Source organism: Sturnus vulgaris, chromosome 2 (genome assembly GCF_052056855.1).
Source record: "Sturnus vulgaris isolate bStuVul1 chromosome 2, bStuVul1.hap1, whole genome shotgun sequence".
NCBI lineage: Eukaryota > Metazoa > Chordata > Aves > Passeriformes > Sturnidae > Sturnus > Sturnus vulgaris.
The window spans coordinates 241128-260459 of NC_142244.1; the positions used below are offsets into that span (position 1 = coordinate 241128).

Genomic DNA, 19332 nt, shown 5'->3' on the forward strand with positions numbered 1-19332 from the left:
ACCAACAGCTTTGACCCAGTTTATCTGTTTCACATCTACACCATCTGTCCATTCAGATTTCTTACCATTCTACTTCTGCCTACACATTCAGACGTCACATTTCAGTTTCAAGGAAATACCCTCTTGAAAGAAAATGAATTCATCAAATTGGGGAAAAAATACAGCAAACAGCAAAAATCACAAAAATGTATCAAAATTATACATTTCATAGAAGTCCACTGAATTGTATCTTGCATTCTGAGTTTGACCAAGTGGAATGTGATATGCAGATGTGCCATGTATGGTGGAATTTGTGTCAGTCCTCACTAGGATACACTTGGTGGTAAAAAATAAAACAGTTAGAAAATTGGTGCCAATGCTACATGGTTAAAAAAAAAAGAAATGTGAGAAAGAAAAAAAGTTCTTTGATTACTGCTGTCTTTTCTCATTTCTCATGTAGAGATATCCCCATTTTTCAGCAAAGGAAAAATATATAATGACATTTTCATGGGAAGGGGAAAAAATATAACCCCTATTTGATTCTTAACTGTTTGGCCAAGTTTAGAGTTACAATATGTGTTTACATTAAGAACCTGAGGTTTGTTTGAATGTTTACTTTATAAAAGTTCTGAGTTGAGAAGCCTGCAGAGTGAACTGCATGATACTGTCAGTGTAAATTACAGGTTTTGTTTGCCACAGCCCAGTGCGCAATGAGGAGCTGGCCAAGAGCCAAACAAAAGGGCATAATTTAAAACACTCAGTCAGTTATATTCTGAGACATTTTGTTTAGTGTTTAATAAGCCCTCCAGGGATGGAGAAATTACTAAAGCACATTGTCCTGACATGAGCTAAAATGGTCCTCTCTTGTCACCACATCTCTGCGAATCTGACATTAATGCAGTAGATGAACCTAAGTCCATATATATAGACATACACATATAAATATGCTTATATTCTTGCTCATACATATATTGAGATACATTTTATTTTACAGATTTGCACATCTGATGTTTTTTATTGCTTTCCACCTTTCAACTGAAACATCCATAGTGAAATTTCCATGCCCATTTATACATTTGCTCATCTACTCTCTCTGCACAATTTCTTGTTTCATATGCTACACAATCAAATGCATCACAAACAAAGCATCATGAATGGAGAGTGAAGGCTGTTCAGGAACTGTTCTTTACTTTACCTTGCATTATGGAAAAAGAAAGCCCCTATTAATATAAAAACAGGGTAACTCCAAAACTAAAAATACATCCAAAAGCTTCTTTTATTGATAAAGAGATTATGACACTTCAATCAGAAATTTCTAAGCCCAAAAGTTTAGGAAATTCTCTGAGCCTTTAGATGCAAAACAAAAGCACTGAAATGGTTGACACTTGTTTCTGAGGATTCAGCAGCATGAATTAAGAAGAAGGGAAAAATATTATTTTGAAATCAAATGTATTCTGATTAGAAATCAAAATGAGACATTATTATAGAACAAATTATTCTGTCCAAGCTTACACTACAGTTTGCCTCCTACACTTCTGTTAAGGATCGTATGCCAAGAGTCCTGATATTATGCTAGAACAAGTGTCCTAGTATGCTCTACAAATCTTTTTATTCTCTGCTTCCAAGTCTCTATGAAATAGCAGTGGCTGTTGTTGATGCCGTTAATACACAAAAATCAATATGAAAAAAATTAGATATTTTGAATTGCTGGAAGGAAGCAAAGAAACAGGAGTTTGTAATGCCTGTTCCCAGACAGGGAGGAATCAATCAGAAATGTAAAATTCCTATCCTTGTGACCATAATCTCAAGTGCATTTAGGTTTCAATTACTGTCATCTATTTATATTGTGGAAATATTTATTTCATTAGTATACAGGTAAGATATTTTTGCACACTTTAATTTCTCCACACTAATAAGCTAACATCTTAGGAGTTTACATCTTTTAAAAACATACAAACATTCTGCTTAAAAGGAAGTGGCATAAAACATCAGAAAACATTCTAGACTTTAAAGGCCAAATATTTACATAAGATCTCTACTCTACTCATGTTGCATCCTCCTCTTAGAATATTTACAAACTTTAAATTATAATTTGCAATAAACCCCCAAAGCATTAGATGTGTAGTCTCTTTAGTTTACTCAGAGAGCTCTCCAGAATACGCAGTTCCTAATCATCTCTAGGCAAAATTTCAACATGTAAAACAATCTACAACAGCATCAGCACTTCAGACAGGATGGGGAAGTAAACAAGAATACTGATCCCCAAGACCCGTAGAAGAAACTCATCCCAGTACAGTAAACCAACACAGCTTCTATTTGAGATTGAAAAAACAACTCCAATGACACTAGATAAAAGGATCTGAAGAATTTTGAAGAAGCTCAAATCTACTCCTATTAGAAGCTGCAGCTGAGAGAATATCTCATCTTCTTAGCATTAGTAAAAGCAGATTGAACCCCACCATGATATCCAAATCCAACTCGATTTGCAACTATACTCAAAACAGCTCATACCCACTGCTGTGCACCAGCACAGGTCAGACATGCAGAAGTCTGAGGTACACATCTGCACAAAGCATTTTTCAAATATCCAGAAGCTAACAGTTCAGTAAAAACAAGAGTGACTTTTCACAGGGCAACTAATTGCCCATACTCCTGGTAAGAATAACATCCTAAAGCTCCGTTGATCTAGAGAAGAATTTATCCTTTCATTATAAAAGACAAGATATTGGTGGATCTTATTTAAAGATAGGTGGCATAAAAGCACAGATTTCAACCTTCAGTCAGGGAGGAATGACAGCAGTGGCTGTCTCTTCTCCAGCATTCGCTATATGGTGATTGAAGTAAAATGGAACAGTGTTGTGTTCAACTCAAGAAAAGGAAAGGAAAAAAGGATGAACTCACTGCTAGCATTTCACAAGAAATAACTATGTGTGCACGTGTGTTCCATACCCAGCAAGCAGCCCATACATGTCTCCCTTTGAAACCTGCCCTTCTACCAGATGGCTGCCATTCACAGCACACAGGCAACAACCCTGTTGCTTTAAAAAACTGTATAAACCATTTGGAGTTTCCCACATCATAAAGATGGCACACCTTGAGATTACAGTTATGTTGTGGTGGAGTACAATGACATAAGAGCCATGCACTGATTCCCTTCTGACACCTGACAGTGGGTCACAGTTTGCATGTTTTAGTCAATTACTGAAGCAAAAAGCTCTTCCTCAAACATGACAAGTTCTCACAGCATTTTAAACTGGTGTGATGGCCAATCAAAAGAAAAACTCCAATCAACTGAAGTGTTTATGATACAAAATGTAGTTCTCTCCTTAACCATTAGCTGCTCAGAAACCAAAGGATGACCAGAGCAGCAGAAGAACCAAACCTCTTTAAATGCACTCTTCAAACAGATGCATAATTAGGAGACAGGGCCTCATAGAAAGGATACATGTCCTTGTCCCTTCTGACCTTCAGCCACGCATTTGCAGGATTCTGCTTGCATGGATGGGATTCTACCAAAGTCAATTTACTAAACTAAAAAGCCAACTATCAAAAAAAATAACCCAAACAAATTACAGGGCAATTGAATGCATTTGCTTGTAAGTAAAACAAAACATACAGAAGCTACCAAACAGAAAATATTTCATAATTCTCCCAAAACTTCTTTTAAAATGTCTCCTCTTTCTTCTCAAACAAGCAGCACATTAATAATTTTTGTTGCACAGATATTGTTCCACATAGTTAGAAATTCTTCTCCTCCTTTTTAACTCCAAAGATTTCTTATTTCTATTTTCCTGGCTTTTTGCTAACGTGGGTGACAACCAGAATAGCATAAATAGATTTCCTTTCAAAGCATTTGTTTTAATTCATTTTGCTGACAGTATTTGTGATGTCTTTTACTCTGGTAGAGATACTAGCTCAGATTTCCCAAGTTTTCAGTGTGTTAACACAATACTAATTATTGAGGCTGTTTTCATTGTTTTGGTTTATTAAAAAGCCACAGTTGGCCTTTTATCTATTTTTTAGAAGTTTAACACAGCATATTTTCTGAATTTGAATAAGATTGGTAAGGCATCTGCCCTTCACTCCCAGAATAAGCTACAATTGCTAGCATAATGCAATCAATTTACCAGTATTTATAATCTCACAGAAGACTTAGCATCTCAAAATTAATCCACTAGACCATAAAATCCCAGAGCCAGAAGAGGTCAGAAAGGAGAGTGAATGAAATTAAAATGTCGTTTAGTCAATTTTCCTTTTCCATGCAAGGACTGAGATCCCCATGGAATAAGGGCCATAACAAGACCAATCAGTTGCCAAGTTACACTTCTGCAAGGGCCTCACCACTCTTCCGAAAAGAGGCCACATTTCTGAAGGCAAATGTGGTGGGAAACATTCTCCCAGGGTTTTGACAAATCATTTTTCAATACAAAGAAAACAGACTGATTTCTTCCTAAGCATTTTTGAGAATATATTATTTGGATTGTAGTTTTCAGCTTCAGGCCAAAGAACATTCCTAAACACATTTTACATGTCATCAGAAGCTCTACGAGACCAGATTTGACCTTGACTTTCAAACACTCTCCCTTGAAATGAATTATTCAACTCAGGACACAAAACTAAGGAAACAGAAAGAACTACCCACATTCTCTCCACATGACATACAGTTTGAGATTCTGCATTTTGCTTACAATTGTGCACAGACATGCATATGTGGGTAGAAATCCTTCTTTCACTAAAGTCAGCAGGTTACCTCAGCATATACTGCACACTGGAAACACTATCTTGGATGATGCCTGTTTCCAGGACAGCTATTGTATTCATTAAGCAGTACACCTTATGTTGCATTAAGCCATAAACATATAAACATTCTAGCTAACTCAATTAAAAAAAAAAAAAAATGGCCACAAAACTGAATATTAAAATAAAGGAGGTTTTCAATTCTTCCTCTTTTAAAATGAGAATATGAATGAAGCTTGGTTTGTCTATTTGCATCCAGATTTCCCCCTCTATTCCTTGGCTGAGGCTCTGAACCTCTCCTATCACCTTCCACTCCACTCCACCACAGCAGAGAAATTATAAAGGCATTGTAAAATGAAGGCCACATATAGAAAATCTGAATAAATGGAGCATACATTTTTGTCTTTAAATAAATCAGTCTCTCAGAAGTGAAGTGTACCAATTATGTGGCTAACGTTAGGGCAACAAATTTTTCCTTGCCTTCCTATTGCCATATGCCTGTCATTTTTTTCCTACATTTCCCACTCACTGTTTCAAACATATGTTGCCACTTATATGCCAAGAAAGGAATCTCTGAATTACCCCATTCAAGTATGATGGAATGGCAGACTGAATGGAGCCAGAGAGAGCACCATTAGCAGTTGTTCACACTTCTGCTTTCTCTTAACTTCCTCTTCTCCAAAGTTTATTCCTCCTATGCAAGGGGGCGCAGAACTATAAAGCCATCTATGACTCATGCTGCAAAATATATAGCTGCAACCATGTACTGGAGAAGCAATTTTTTTCAATTTTTACCTTTTTTTTAAAGGCCACCTTATATAAACTTTCTCCTTTCAGTTTCCAGATGGAAGATTCCTTTGTGAATTGCTTACCAAAGCATCAACACTGGTGATCCAACATTCTTTTCTTGTAAACTCACTGCTCAGTTTACTGGTGGTTTGCAGTCTCTCTCCCTGCAACTCCTGCTTCCCAGGGTCAACTTGGGCACACACTTCACAGTTCCAGAGTAGTGCACCTCAAAGAACATCTAAAACACTATACATGCCCTTGTTTTTGTCGTTAAGAGAAGACCATGAAAAGCTAAAATGATGCAGATAATTCTTCAGAAAGGTGGGCGGAAAAAAAGAGTAGATGAATGGAGGGGGAAAAAATAGATGCTATCCATTAAAAGAGAAATGAGCAGTTACCTTGGTACAATTAAACAGAAGTAATTAGTCCACTGAGAAATAGATTTTTTAAACAGGATTAAAATAACCAAATGTTTCCAAAAGGAATCACTCAACGTCAAACAACACAAAAGTAGATATGTTGGCCAGCTTCAAGAGATGTGTCATGGAATAAAAAGTGTTACTAAACTGAATTAAAACTTCATTATTTTCTTGTCTGGTGCTCTTGCAGTGATTATCAGCATCACAATCACTACGTGACAATACTTTATCTTTTTCTGGTTTTGTTTTTCACTTCTTTGGTTGGTTGATTTCAGGTTTTTGGATTTTTTTTTCTCTTGTTTGGTTAGGGGTTTTTGATTGTTGGTTTGTTTTTAATGTGAGGAGATGCAGACAGAGGTTTCCAAAGGAAAAAAAGGAAACCATATATTCAATGTCAAAAAAATACCTAAACTGCATAATCAGAGACTAAACAATTACCTTCTACCTCCATTTAAATTCTCAAAAGCGTAATGAAACCACAGAGATGCTGTCTTGGTTTGAAAGACAGGTATGGTCTAAGGAAAAGCAAGAGCCCCCTTCCCGAGATGCGGAATGTAACCCCCTCCCTTTTAATTATTTTAGGTCCAAATCAGAAGCCTTCAGGCAGGAGGCGTGGGGATAAGGTTAACAGTTCTTTACTGATATCCAACAAGGCAGAAAAAACAACAACAGGTATAAAAATTGGCAACAGAACAGAACAGTCTAGCTCCGCTCCAGTCCCTTCTGGCCGCAGGCCGTCTCCCTGCGCTCAGTTACCGGTGCTGTGGGGGCAGGGCAGGTCCCGCGCAGTTGAAGAGGGCTGGGTGATGGCGGCGGCCCAGGGGTGAGAGGGGATGGGGAAAGTGACTCCCCCTCACGGTGTCGGTCGTGGTGCTCAGCAGAGTGTCCGGAGATAGTAGGGTGAGCTGGGAGAGCAGCAGAGCGATGTGCAACGGCAGGGAGCGTGGATCTCAGTGCTGGGATGGCAGGGGAAGATGCCAGAGCGGAGCCCCGGGCTGTCCTCCCCACTCCACGAGCCAAGCGAGAGAGAGTCCCCCGCTCCAGACCCCCGTCCCACCTTTCCTTTTCCAGTTCCCCCCCCCCCTCCCCGTCCAGCCACCCCCCTACGAGAGAACATTATCTGTCGTTTTAAGGTGTAGCCACAATTACTTAGCATAACAATGGGAGAAAATTCCACAGAAAGAAAAGGGAACAATTCAACCCCCAACAGATGAATAGCCTGAAGCCTGGTATTTTTCAATTTTGCAAAGACACTGTTCATTACTTAAAGACATGGGTTTATGCTAAGAATGGGAAATATCCGGCAAGTCTTACTTCTATTTACAGTTTTGTTATTGGGTGACTCTTCTTGGACTTGCTGTGTTATTTTTACCCAATTTTTAAACCTAATTTTCATGCCAGGGTTTGACGCTTGTAACTTCCAAGGTGTCCTATGAAACCGCCTGCAATTCATTAGAATTATTCTTTTCCTTGCATTTCTGAGTAGTATTCAGGATTAATTCAGAGAGGCCAAAAAGCAGAAAGGTAACGTGGCAAGCTCCACTGTCAAAAAGAGAAATCCTACAGGCTGATGCTTGCCTACCAAAACCTGGAGGGTGTTTCAGGTGGTGTTTTCCTTAACACATCAGTCACATGTATATTTAGCTCTTAAAATTAACTAGTAATCCTTTTTCCCAGTGTCTGCTCCATCACTGGTGCAAATATCACTGGGAGACTGTAACAGAAGGATACCTACATGAATAACTATAAGGGAAAAAATGTCACACAGGCTCATCCCTCTACCCAACCCTCCCCTCTCCACTTTTCTAAACAGAACTGCTATTAAGTAAAAAGAAAGCGAGTTGGTAGGATGCCAAACATCACCTATTGCCCATCCAATGGATAACAGCTGAAACTTGCATTCATCAAAAATTTGCGTATTAGCTTTATTAAGTCTACTGAGTGCTCATCCACACTCTGTCCTGGGTGTGCATTTCCAAAAAAACCTGAAAGAATTACACTGTCTGCTGTGACTGGACAAAAATACAAGGAAGTTTTAAAATCTGCTGTACATGCCTTGCTTTTCACTTGAGGATCTTCAGTACTACATACACTTCTGTCCCAGTGGTCCTTGAAGGATCAAGTAGAGTATTTTGAGGCTAACACTTCCAAAAATCAGTATCTTGTTTCAAGATTTTTATAGGAGCACTGTCCATCTGAAACTGATGTGGTGGAGAACTGGGGGGATTCTTTGAAATGACCAAATCAAATTTTTTATTTCTAAGGATATATTAGGACAAGCACAATAACAAAAATAACTTGTCAACAAGTTCCCACTCTTCAACAAATATACCTTAAAAGCAAAGTCAATATTGATGGATTACTCATACCAGAGCCTAATTTAGTCTGGGAGCAGCACAAGAAGAGGAACAAAACCCATGGCCTTGGGTTCAGACAGCAAACACCTTCCAGTCTAACAGGTACACATAGCCAAAGGCTGACTAGCAGTTTTAATTTGAAAGTTCAGTGCAATTTTATCCTGAAGCCACATATAAAAAATGCATTAAGACAATACAGAAAAATCACATGTAGATCATCATAACATAAAGCTCAGATTTTTTAATGTGGGGGGGTTTGTTTGCATTTTGGTTTTGTTTTTTTTATGTGGTCTCATAGCCCACAGAGTAAGGATTTACCTGTTTATTTATTTAATGAGGTCTATGAAATCCAGGTTCATTAAAACTAGACTGAGATCACAAAAAATACTACGACAATCAATAAAAGACCAAACTTCAGTATCACTTTCATGTAGCTTGAGAATTATAAGCTCTATATTATACCTTCCACAAAAAAAAAGGTCTTATTAAAAACCAGACCAGTTCTGAACTGGACCAATTAAAATCACCAGACACATATTTTGCACATATGGTCCTTAACAAGTGAATAACTCCAAAAAGTACTTAAATTGGCTTAGAAAGACAAATTTAATATTCCACAACCAAAAAAATTTATTTCCGGTATTTTTAAGTGGATCATTTTCCAATAAATTAAAACCACAGACTGAGTGGAAATTGGTCTACCTCCTCTGAATTCATTAACAACAGGAATTACACCACATGAAAGTTCAGCAGATCAGTCTATAAATATATCCATGAAACTCTTCTGGTTCTCTCTGTTTGTTTCAATACATTTAAGTGCATTTACAGAAAGATGATGATCTCATTAAACTAATTTAAAATCTTATTTTCTTTACTATACCTTCCCACATGAATCCTATCCTCAGGCTATTTCACTTCATAGCTGTTGATAGGATGATTAGGAAATTGTTAATTCTGCACGACTATGTCTTCCATATGCAACTACCAATCAGCATCCCACCCTAAGGGTACAATCAACCAATAAAGACTTTGTTCTGATTATGTAATGCATGTATTTGATATCCCACTTGAGAACTCTGTTGGATGTAAAGACAGCTATAGCCTAGTGACTTTGCAAATAAGATGATGTAATAGTTCTTTGGAAGTAACAAAACATCTGAGCATGCTCACTGTGAACCACAGAATTCAGAAGCCCAAGCACTTTCCAGTCTGAACCACTTAGCTGCTCGAGAGCCATGTCCCCCTTCATGGTTTGCTTCTCTGTAGCACTTACAAACTTTCTGACATCAAGAACAGAATCACAGTTTTCTTCCAAACTACTCTCACAAAAAACTACACAAAACTATCCAACTTCATTTGAATTTACAGTTTCTCAAAAAAATGAATAAAATTCTCTCCTAAACTGCATCTATGAATAAGAAAGAAAAAATGTTTTCTTTAAGTAACTTTTAAAAATGCGTATGCTGAAAAAGCAGCAGCCAAAAGAACACCAAAGAGATCAAAGATATCTGTACAATTCCTAAGAGAGAAATTATATGTGGAATTCCAGCTTGTACCAATACACCCATAGCTTAAGAGTTATGAAGGTGTTTAACTTAGGATTTGCATTCAAATGTTGCACATTAACACATTCCCAGTATATTCATTGTTCATCAAAGAAGAAACAGTAATAGCCTATAAATGTCATAAAACCATGCACACAAACATAAACTTTAAAAGGACTGTCACCTGATGGGGTTTTAGCGATAGCAGCTTTCATAGTTCAGGTCAATGAAGAAATGGTGTTTAAAAGAGAATAAAAGTTTAGTGAAAATAAAATATTCAAATATTCACCAGAAAAATGACACAACAAAACAATAAGGTTCTATTATCAGTTGAGTAAAATCACTGTCACTTAAAAAATTACTATGAATAGAGAGAGAGATAAAACAACGTCAGGGGTCAGAAGAATGCAGACAGATAAAAAAGTCAAACCCAAAGCTCTACTAGAAAACAAAGTTAACATTTTTCTTTATTATGAAAGATGTGATCATTTTTTCTGTCCTCAATGCCATGCAATTGAAAGTAACAAGTTGGCCCTATTTGAAACACAAGATTTCTAAGATAAGTCTATGCAGAAATGCAACACCCAGGCATTTTCCTTCCTAAACTCAGATTAATGTCAAAGTGAAAAGCACACATTTGCAATTCTGTGTGGATTACTTCCCGATTCTGGACCTCTTCCCTTTCCCATTGAATTCCCTCAGGGAACAAAAGTGCAATCAATGAGCCTCCCTGCATTCCAGTACAAATGCTAAAAATACCTCTAGCCATTATTTCCCAGTCACTCCATTGGACATTGACATCTTCACATGACCCTCCCTCCACCTTCCAATAATCCACTAATGGATTTTCTTTTTCCAGCATGACAAAGACAAACTGGAATCTCACCTGAACAACATCACCCTCTTTTATTGGTTTTGGCTCCTAGATCCACATAAAAAACAGAGAGAGGCATAGAATAGCACAAGAAGGGAAGAGAAAAAACTTGTTAATAGCTGGTGCAGTAGTTAAAGAAAAAAATCCCAAACAACTTCACAAGGTGATTTTGTCTCTCTACTATACTGCAGTTATGAAACGAAACAAATTATTGTACTTGCAAAAGGATTCACAAACTTGATTTCTCATTTCTTTTTGTATTACTTATGTTAATGCTATTCCCTGAAGCCTGTAGGAATTCACTACCAAAAATGGGCAGCTTTGCTGCTTTTGGTAAGTACCTAAAAGAGAGAAAATGCTTCCAAGAAAGCCCAATATCGAAGCAAAAGTAATGAGTCCAAGTTTGACTAAATGACCCAAATTCTATGACATCAATACATGTGGAACACAGACCAGGACATCATTTAAAGCTAAGGTATCACACAGCCCTCAGTCATTCATTCTAAATATTAACTAGCTGAAAAAAGTCAAAATCCATTGGAACCATCGTTCATTGATGTTCAGACACACCCAGAATTCCTTTGTCTAAAACTGCATAAATTTTTCAGAGTGATTCCCAACAGATCTGAAGGCACTCCAGAATTCCCTCCAACTCAGACCCTGCTCTCCACGAGCAGCCACCACTAAGGGTTTCCACAGGCCCCTGAGCTATGCGTGTTTCTGCTCCAGGGATACCTTTGCCTACCACAACCACTCCAAGAACTGCAACCATCCATCACACTGACTGCTGAGAAAAATATACTTAGCAACATTTCTGGGCATGACTTGCTTTGATTTACATACACGGAGATAGTTAAAAGTTAAGGCTCCACTTAGGTTCCCAAGCCCCAAGGTCAAAGATATTTTATAGCTCTCAAAGTGTTTATTCTTGTCAAGCTCTGTATAACCTTATATCACTCTGGACACATCTTAGGCTTCTAGCAAAATAACTCCTCCTATTTTGGTAGTGCTTGGATTCATGTATGCTCCTCTTTACTCAGCAGCAATATCAAGTACTGATTTGTTTTATGTGAGAATAACCTCTGCCCATCTACTATGGAAATTTGACATAAAAACAATTAAAATCAGAAAAATAGAATAAAACAGAAAAGAACTAACAAATTTCATGTGTCCCAAATTTGAATCAAAGTAAGAGTTCATGTATAACTGGATCTGGATTTAACCAGTACAACATACATTAGGAATTCAAAAATATACTTGTTCTTCTGCAGCTTTCTAGTTCCAGGCCTCTGTTTATTATACATGGAATCCAGACATTTCTGTATCATTTTAAAGGTTAAACACAAAAAGGCTGCACAAGTACTATCATAAGTACTGCATTACAGTAACTAGAACCACTTTTCTCCTCTGTCCTTGCTACTAGCTAGTCATGCACAAATATATACCTACCCATATAGTTCTGTATTTATTGGAGAGGGGGTAGGAGGGTAAATAACCTGAAGATCTACAAAATTAAGTGCTTAGAGTCACCTAAAAGTACTAAAGTCTATGTTCTCTTGCTGAATCCATTTAAGAAATTAGCTTATTTTTTTCTTGAGTAATAGTATAGTCTGCTTATAAGATAAATTATTAGCAGTTATTAAATGTACTATGGGATTTCACAATAGAATATGCCACTACAGATTTCACTTACATGAAACTGTATCACTACAATAAAGAACCTAATGCATTGCTCTCTTTAACCAATTCTACACAGTTCATCCTGACCACAACACTTTATAAGTGTCCATAATTTTTATGGACTGTAACTATCTTTCATCTAATTAATATTAATCTTCCTATTAGAAGCTCCTGAGGTCACTTTGCCAGAGCAAACAGAAGCCAGAAATTATGCTCTATCAAAATGCTTTCAATCAAGTTACCCAGGGAAACAATGTTAAAAGGTACAGAAGCTTCATCCTTACAACTAAAAATAGGCAACTGAACAGAACAGGTTAAAAATAAAGTACTCAACAATTAAAAGACTCCACAAAATAAAGCAGACTATAAAGCAATGGGAAAGGTTGCAGGGAAGGCTGTTTAAAGAGCATAGGATTTTAGGGACTAAAAGAAAATTTTGCCTTTCCTTCAGATGCTGGAAGAGAATTTCCTAAAACCACATTTTTTTTGTGCTTTAGTTCAGCTTTCAAGCATGAAGCAAGCTGTAGCCTATTCAAGCATTTAGTTCATCTCCTAAAAGACTTTCTTAGTAATAGTCCATCCTGTTGACATAATACACAGAGACATGAGATCAATAAAAGTGTTCTCAGATAATGACACAACTTCAATATTGCCGAGTTGGAAATAATGGTTGTTAAGGCTGATAGGTCTCATGCCAGCTGCTGTAAAAAAGTCAAATTAATACCCTTTTGCATTTGTTCCCCTCTCCTCACTCCAGGGTTCTGTAAAATTTTTGTTGCAGACTCTGGAGCTGTGGAGTGTCTGGGTCTGCTAAAGACATTTCCCCAAGCCCAAGAGACTCCTTGAACAGTACCTGCTGTGGGCAAGACTAACACAAAGAGCTACATGTGACTACACCCTAAGAGGTCAAGAAATTCTGTAAATACTTTCCCAGACCAGAGAACTGAACCACACAACTAAGTCACATTTCTAAACTATGAATCCATCAGATAGCTCAGCAATTCTGAATCCTAAAGGGACCAAAGTTTTACGAGCTACATTACATCCCTAGAAATCTGCAATCTAAAACAGCCTCTATAGGATACATTTGCCTCTGCATTATTTCAACACATATTCCTTGAACAGGTACCAAAATCACCAATAACTTGAAGCACTGTGCTTTAAACAGGAACTAATGTATGGCTACTGAAATTACAGAGAATAAGAAAAGCCTTTTTCAATGTACTTCTTACCAGGAATCCTACGGGGAGGATTTATCAAGGCAGAAAACATGTCTGCTCTTACACAGATTTTGTAACATAGATGCAGCATCTAGAGAGGCACAGAAGGGCCTCTGGGCCCAAGAGCATGTTTGTGTTCTACTCTGCTAATGCAGGCAGCCCAACAAAAAAATATGTTCGCTCCTTGGAAATTTTGCCTTCCTTAGCATCCATACTCATTCTTCTACTACCTTACTCCCTTTCAAAAAAACTCTTTAACAGCTCTGTTTTCACTGGGTTAATCAGTAGGAAGCAAGAGAAGCCTGCTCAACAGAATTATAACAATGACATGTAAACTTCATCATACATTTTAATTCTGGATTTTCTCTACTTAACCACCAAAAAGGAAAAAAAAAGCATGACAGCTTTGTCATAAAATCAATGGCACCAATGAGTCTCTTTCCAGCTCCAATGCTGCATTCAAGCCCACATTCACAGAAGTGTGTGCTCGACAGGCTTGTGCTCCCACAGTAGTCAACGGTCTCAGAAGGCTCCTGTAAACCTTCAACCCACAAGAAATGCACTGAATGCCAAATTCCTTCTACTTGTGTGCTGGGCTTTGCTCTCCAAGCCACTGGTGGAATGGCATCACCCAGCAAGTGCAGGAACAACAGATGTGAAGGGAAAAGCATCGGGAAGAAATGGTGCATGAGATGGAAGAGCTGAAAGGGCTTGCAATTTACTTGATCTACTTTTTCATCTCATATCATCAAAGCTTTGAAAAAACATCCTCCATGTTCAATTCATGACAGTGTGAAAAGTTGAGTCAACAAACCTGCACAGTTTTTATTCAAACAAGAATTATACTGCTCTGAAAAGGAGTAGATCACTTTGGATAAAATGACTGAACTCATAGCTTAGATTGAAACATTAAAAAGAGACAGGGATACACGTGGAGTCAGATTCAAGGCCCAAAATGTTTCAGCCATACCACTTCTCTGAAGTTTTACAAAAACAATCTTGCCTTGCTGAATTCAAAGGAAATGGATGAAGAAAAGTAGTACGTAGTGTCATTTTTTCTCCAGTCCAATGACTAAAGACAGACATTTAAAATATGTTCTACTTCCAAGCATGTTTACAGACATGAAACTGAGCACCTTCCAAGGTCCTAAGTCTTCACAGGATTACAACTCACTTTTGCTATTGCATTAATACTGAAATGGCTGTCATGCCTCCAGAAATAGCCCAACTGGACAGGCACACTTGTGGGTGGGGGTGGGCTGATAAAAAAAATTTCACTGCAGAATCCATCACAAAAACAACAAAACAAACCTCCAATCCCAAACTTCTTAAAATATACTCTTCTACAGAGCCTTCATGAACTAAAGAACATTATCTCATTTTATCATGGAGAAAAGATTACTTGGCTATATATGGTTTATAAAGAGATGGGGAAGGCATACAAATTAAATTCTATCCATCCTTGTTCATGGTAAACTCTGCCATGCAAAAAATTGTCTTTTTCATTAAAGAATTACCTTGGTCCCATATACAAAATGAAACCACCTAAGAAGCAGATATGAAGCACTTGCAAGTTCTCCTTAGAAGCCATTAGTAGCTGAGAGGTGCAGTCATCAACTTCCCAATACAGTGCCCAACATCAAGGGATCTAATTATCCTTAACGTTTGGCTAGGAATTTTATTTGTATCTGCCAAAAAAAAAAAAGGGAGAATAATGGAATCTGTAAACAATAGGAGAGTTTGAAAAAATATTTCTCCCTGCTGCCAAAGAAAATTAAAAACACAGAGTAATGGAGATATGAATCTCTTTCCGCCCATGGTCCATAGTAAAAGGCACATGAATCTGAAGAATGTTATCTTTAGAATTTTCCCCTGCTTCTGCCCCTTGCCTTCCACATGCATTTATCAGTTGTCAGTATATTTCAGGCTGTAAATAAGCCATAATAACCTCCATATTTCTCTTTGCAATATTCAGAAATTAATCTAAACATTAGATATGAAACCCTAAAACACTTGCTAGGAGAAATAATAAAGATAAATCAGAAAATTTTTGAAGGATGCTAACAATCTGAGAAGTAATTAGAGCGAATCTTCTTCCATTGAGTAATGTCCAAACTTCCACAAATTTCAGAGACAAGGCTGAGCTCACAGTGGGCAAAAATGCTTGATGTCACATGAGTTATTAAAACATTAATTATCAAAACCCATTTATGCAAGGCAATAAAATTCAACTTGTCAATTCTGCATATGTTTCAGTTCTCCAGGTATCACATGCAAAACTTCAGCAGACCACCTCCAAAAATGCGAATAGTTTTAAGTAATGTAAAGTACAAATAGAATCTTAGACAGTATTTGTGCTTCAGTAAATGTTTATTTTTGGAAAATGAAAGTAACCTAAAGATTTAGACCCCAGGGAGAATTTCAAAAGCCCAAGCTTTAACAATATCTACATAAAGTAAATGTGACCAAGAGCCTGATTCAGCCGAGCATTTCAATTTATCATCAAAACCAGACTTCTGCTGAAGTCCTTTCCTTTTTCAACAAAAATACACAGGACTATATTTTAAGTGCTTTGCTGAACTGAGGCCCAAATTCTTATTTCCTTTATTTATCTTAGATACAAAATGGCCAAAGGAAGGGGTCAAATGCTGCAATAAGATAGGTTATGGGTTTAAGGACACTGGAACTGCTGCTATGAAATGCCATGGGAAGAAAAAGGAAAGAGAAGTAGTTTAACGATGGAAGTAATGAGAGGAATTCAGATAGTTGAAGATAAAGTCTAAACAACTGCCCCAAAGTCTTTGAGCTTATTTGTCCTATCTTCTCCTTGCCTCATATAATCTTCCATCTTCCCAGCTTCTATTTTTCTAAAGTAAAATCCTGAAAGAATGTGGGCACAAATATCAATACAAAATGATAAGCAGAGACTAGAAAAAAGTCACTGCAAGCAGCTGCAGAGAGCAGCCCTGCATGGACAGGAGATGTACCAATGATTTAATAAGATTTTCTTTTGGTCTCCAATTTCTACAAATCAACAGTTCCTTTTGCTGTCACAATACTTGCAAATGCACCAATGCTGTGTAAAAACTATGTGTAGTAACTAAGGAAACAGAATTCATTTTCAAGGAGCAATAGAGAAAGAGACTGGCACAGCTGCCTGCCCAAAGGCTTTTCTTTTTTCCTCTTCAGTGTAGTTCACCAGTGCCAGGATTCCACCTACAGATACTGAAAAAAACTGTAAAAATGCAGTAAAGGAAGGCTTCTTTGCAACTCCGTTCATCGCCTCAGATAAAAGAAGCTTTTCATGTTATAGTAGTCCAGAACTTGGAATTTTTAATAATATTTCCAGGCCCTTAACAGGGCTTGGGTAGCACTGTACAATGTCCCTTAAGTCATAACAATATAAGAGAAGGAAGTCAGGCCATTACACACTCAGCTGATGCTCTTTGATAAAGATGGTTTGCAGAAGGTCACAGATGTGCATTTTTGTATTGCAGAGAGGAATTAATTAAGAAACGAGGAGTTTGTATTTTGGCCATCCCCAGATGTAAACACAGACTTATAAAGAGAAGGACTTGCATTCCCTATTCCCTGTTCCCAGAGCACCAATAAACTTATCACCAGCACTATCTCAGCTGTGTTCCTTGCCACTCCATAGCAGAACTAGATTGTGAGGATGAATTTTTGATTACCAGCTTTTGAGAAGTCATCTTCTTCAAAGCTGCTTATGGCCTAAAACAACTGTTTCATGTGGGAGAACAAAAATGCAGGCAATTTTCATATAGATTACAGAAACGGGGTGTGTGCAAGTGAAGGGAAATTTGCAGAAAAAAAAAAACAACTGCAAAGGGAAGAGCAGAAAAAAAACAAACCCAGGACAGAAACAGTATTCTAATCCCTAAGGATTTATATATTTATGCTTGCATACACACATACATACACATATGTAAAAAAATGCATTCATATTTAACTACTAGATACCTTCCACTGAAAAAATTCCCTGACTCCCCCTGCAAATCAGAATTGGATAGAGCAGTACCTCCACAGCCTGCTCTTAGTACCTTGCACCTGCAGTTGTCCTGTCATTTTAAACAGTCCCAGCAGAAAGGCTGAATTTGGTATGAGAAATATCTTCAGCTACAAGGTCACCTAGATGAGCTTGTACTTCAAATTATCTGTATTGGCATAATACTTTTGAGAAAAACTAGACAAACTGTTAGCCTCCAAAAACATTAGCCAAAGAACTGAATAGGTCAATATCAGCTAAAGGACAGGTTATTTTGTTTTTGTTTGGATTTGATTATTAACTCTCCCTAGAATAGCAAATGAAATATTATCCTGGTCTGTCCATTGGTATCTCCAAAAACATTTGGGAAGGGTTAGTATTAAACAATATGAAAATTTTCTGATGAGGCACCCAAATTTGAACTTTCTCAGAAGCTTACAAAGAGGGAACAGCAGGATCACCCATACAAATAAGCAGCAGAGTTCTGAGGAAGTCTTGACTCAGTAAGCATACAAGGGGTTGCCTGTATTTTCCAACTCAAGAATAAGTACCTTTTTCAGGTACACTCATAAATATATGCAAGATAGCTAGAAGATGTCTGTCTTGTTAATGAAATGCAAGCATCTTAATCACCATTTGTCTTCACACCTATAGATAACACCCCCAAATAAGTAACTTGCTTTATTGTTAACATTATGTTCAATATGTCAAAACACACTAAAAGCAGGCAGAGAACAGCTTAATCTATAGAGATGAAGACTAAAATTTAAATGCTGCAAATAAATTAATTGTGGATACATCCACTACTTTAGTAGTGTAGAATGCCTTCCAACAGTCAAATTTACCCACCAACATGAGAGGAGTTTATATCACTGAATCCCATTAACCCTTAATGGATTTTCAGTAACAAAATTTGTGCCTATTTCCAGTATTTCTTCCTTCTGTCATCAGTTTCTTCAGAGTGTACGCTAAAGGACAGGGACTACACATTTTAAGTTCTTCAATCTGAATCCTACTTTTTGGCTTTCTGCCTCTTTCCTAAATATTAAACAACTAATTTCTTCAAGACCTTCTTACTAAAAATAGTTGGTTGGACTGCTTAATTGGGTTCGCTGAAACACAAACATATGAAAAAGGAAAGGGGTTTGTAGAAAAAACATTGAAGAGAAAAAAAAAAATCAGATTTCATCTGGCCTTCCCATCATCACTTAAGAGAATTTTTTTGTAGTTACATCATCAGGAAATAAAATACTATCCTCCAAGGACCCCGACTCTTTACAGAAGGAAAAAAAAAAGGAAAGTTCAAAGTTCATATCCCCCCTCAGAGGAGTTCAGCTAAAGTCGCATTTTTGGTCATAATAAAATCAAAAGGAAAAAAAAAAAAAGAAAAAGAAAAGAGAAAACCAGAAAAAGCTCCCTCAGAACAACTAATTAAACAAGATTACTTCGAATTTAGTTTTTCCGTTTTTAAACTCTAGGCTGCGAGACTAAGAGGAAAACATTGTACCTAATCAGTAACAACTTCTAACGACTTTATTATCAGGGCTAGAGAGGAACTGCCCTAACCCAAACCTTCCGCACATTCTTCTTGGCCCTGAGCTGGTGGACAAACGCAGTGTTTCACACAGCGCTGGGCTCAGCCGGAGCCAGCACCCGGGGCCGAGCTGCCAAGGGCGAGCTGAGCTACCCAGGGCCGACGTATCCACAGGGAGCCGAGCTGCCCAAAA

At 37.5% G+C, this 19332-nt stretch overlaps 2 protein-coding genes across 7 annotated transcripts in view; one reads left to right on the plus strand and one right to left on the minus strand.

Annotated features, from left to right (window-relative positions):
- CMSS1 (cms1 ribosomal small subunit homolog) overlaps positions 1-19332 on the minus strand; it is a 220715-nt gene that overhangs the window by 164622 nt on the left and 36761 nt on the right. The window lies entirely within an intron of this gene.
- The window catches only part of FILIP1L (filamin A interacting protein 1 like), a 186863-nt gene that overhangs the window by 132654 nt on the left and 34877 nt on the right, over positions 1-19332 (plus strand). The gene's annotated exons all lie outside the window — the stretch shown is intronic.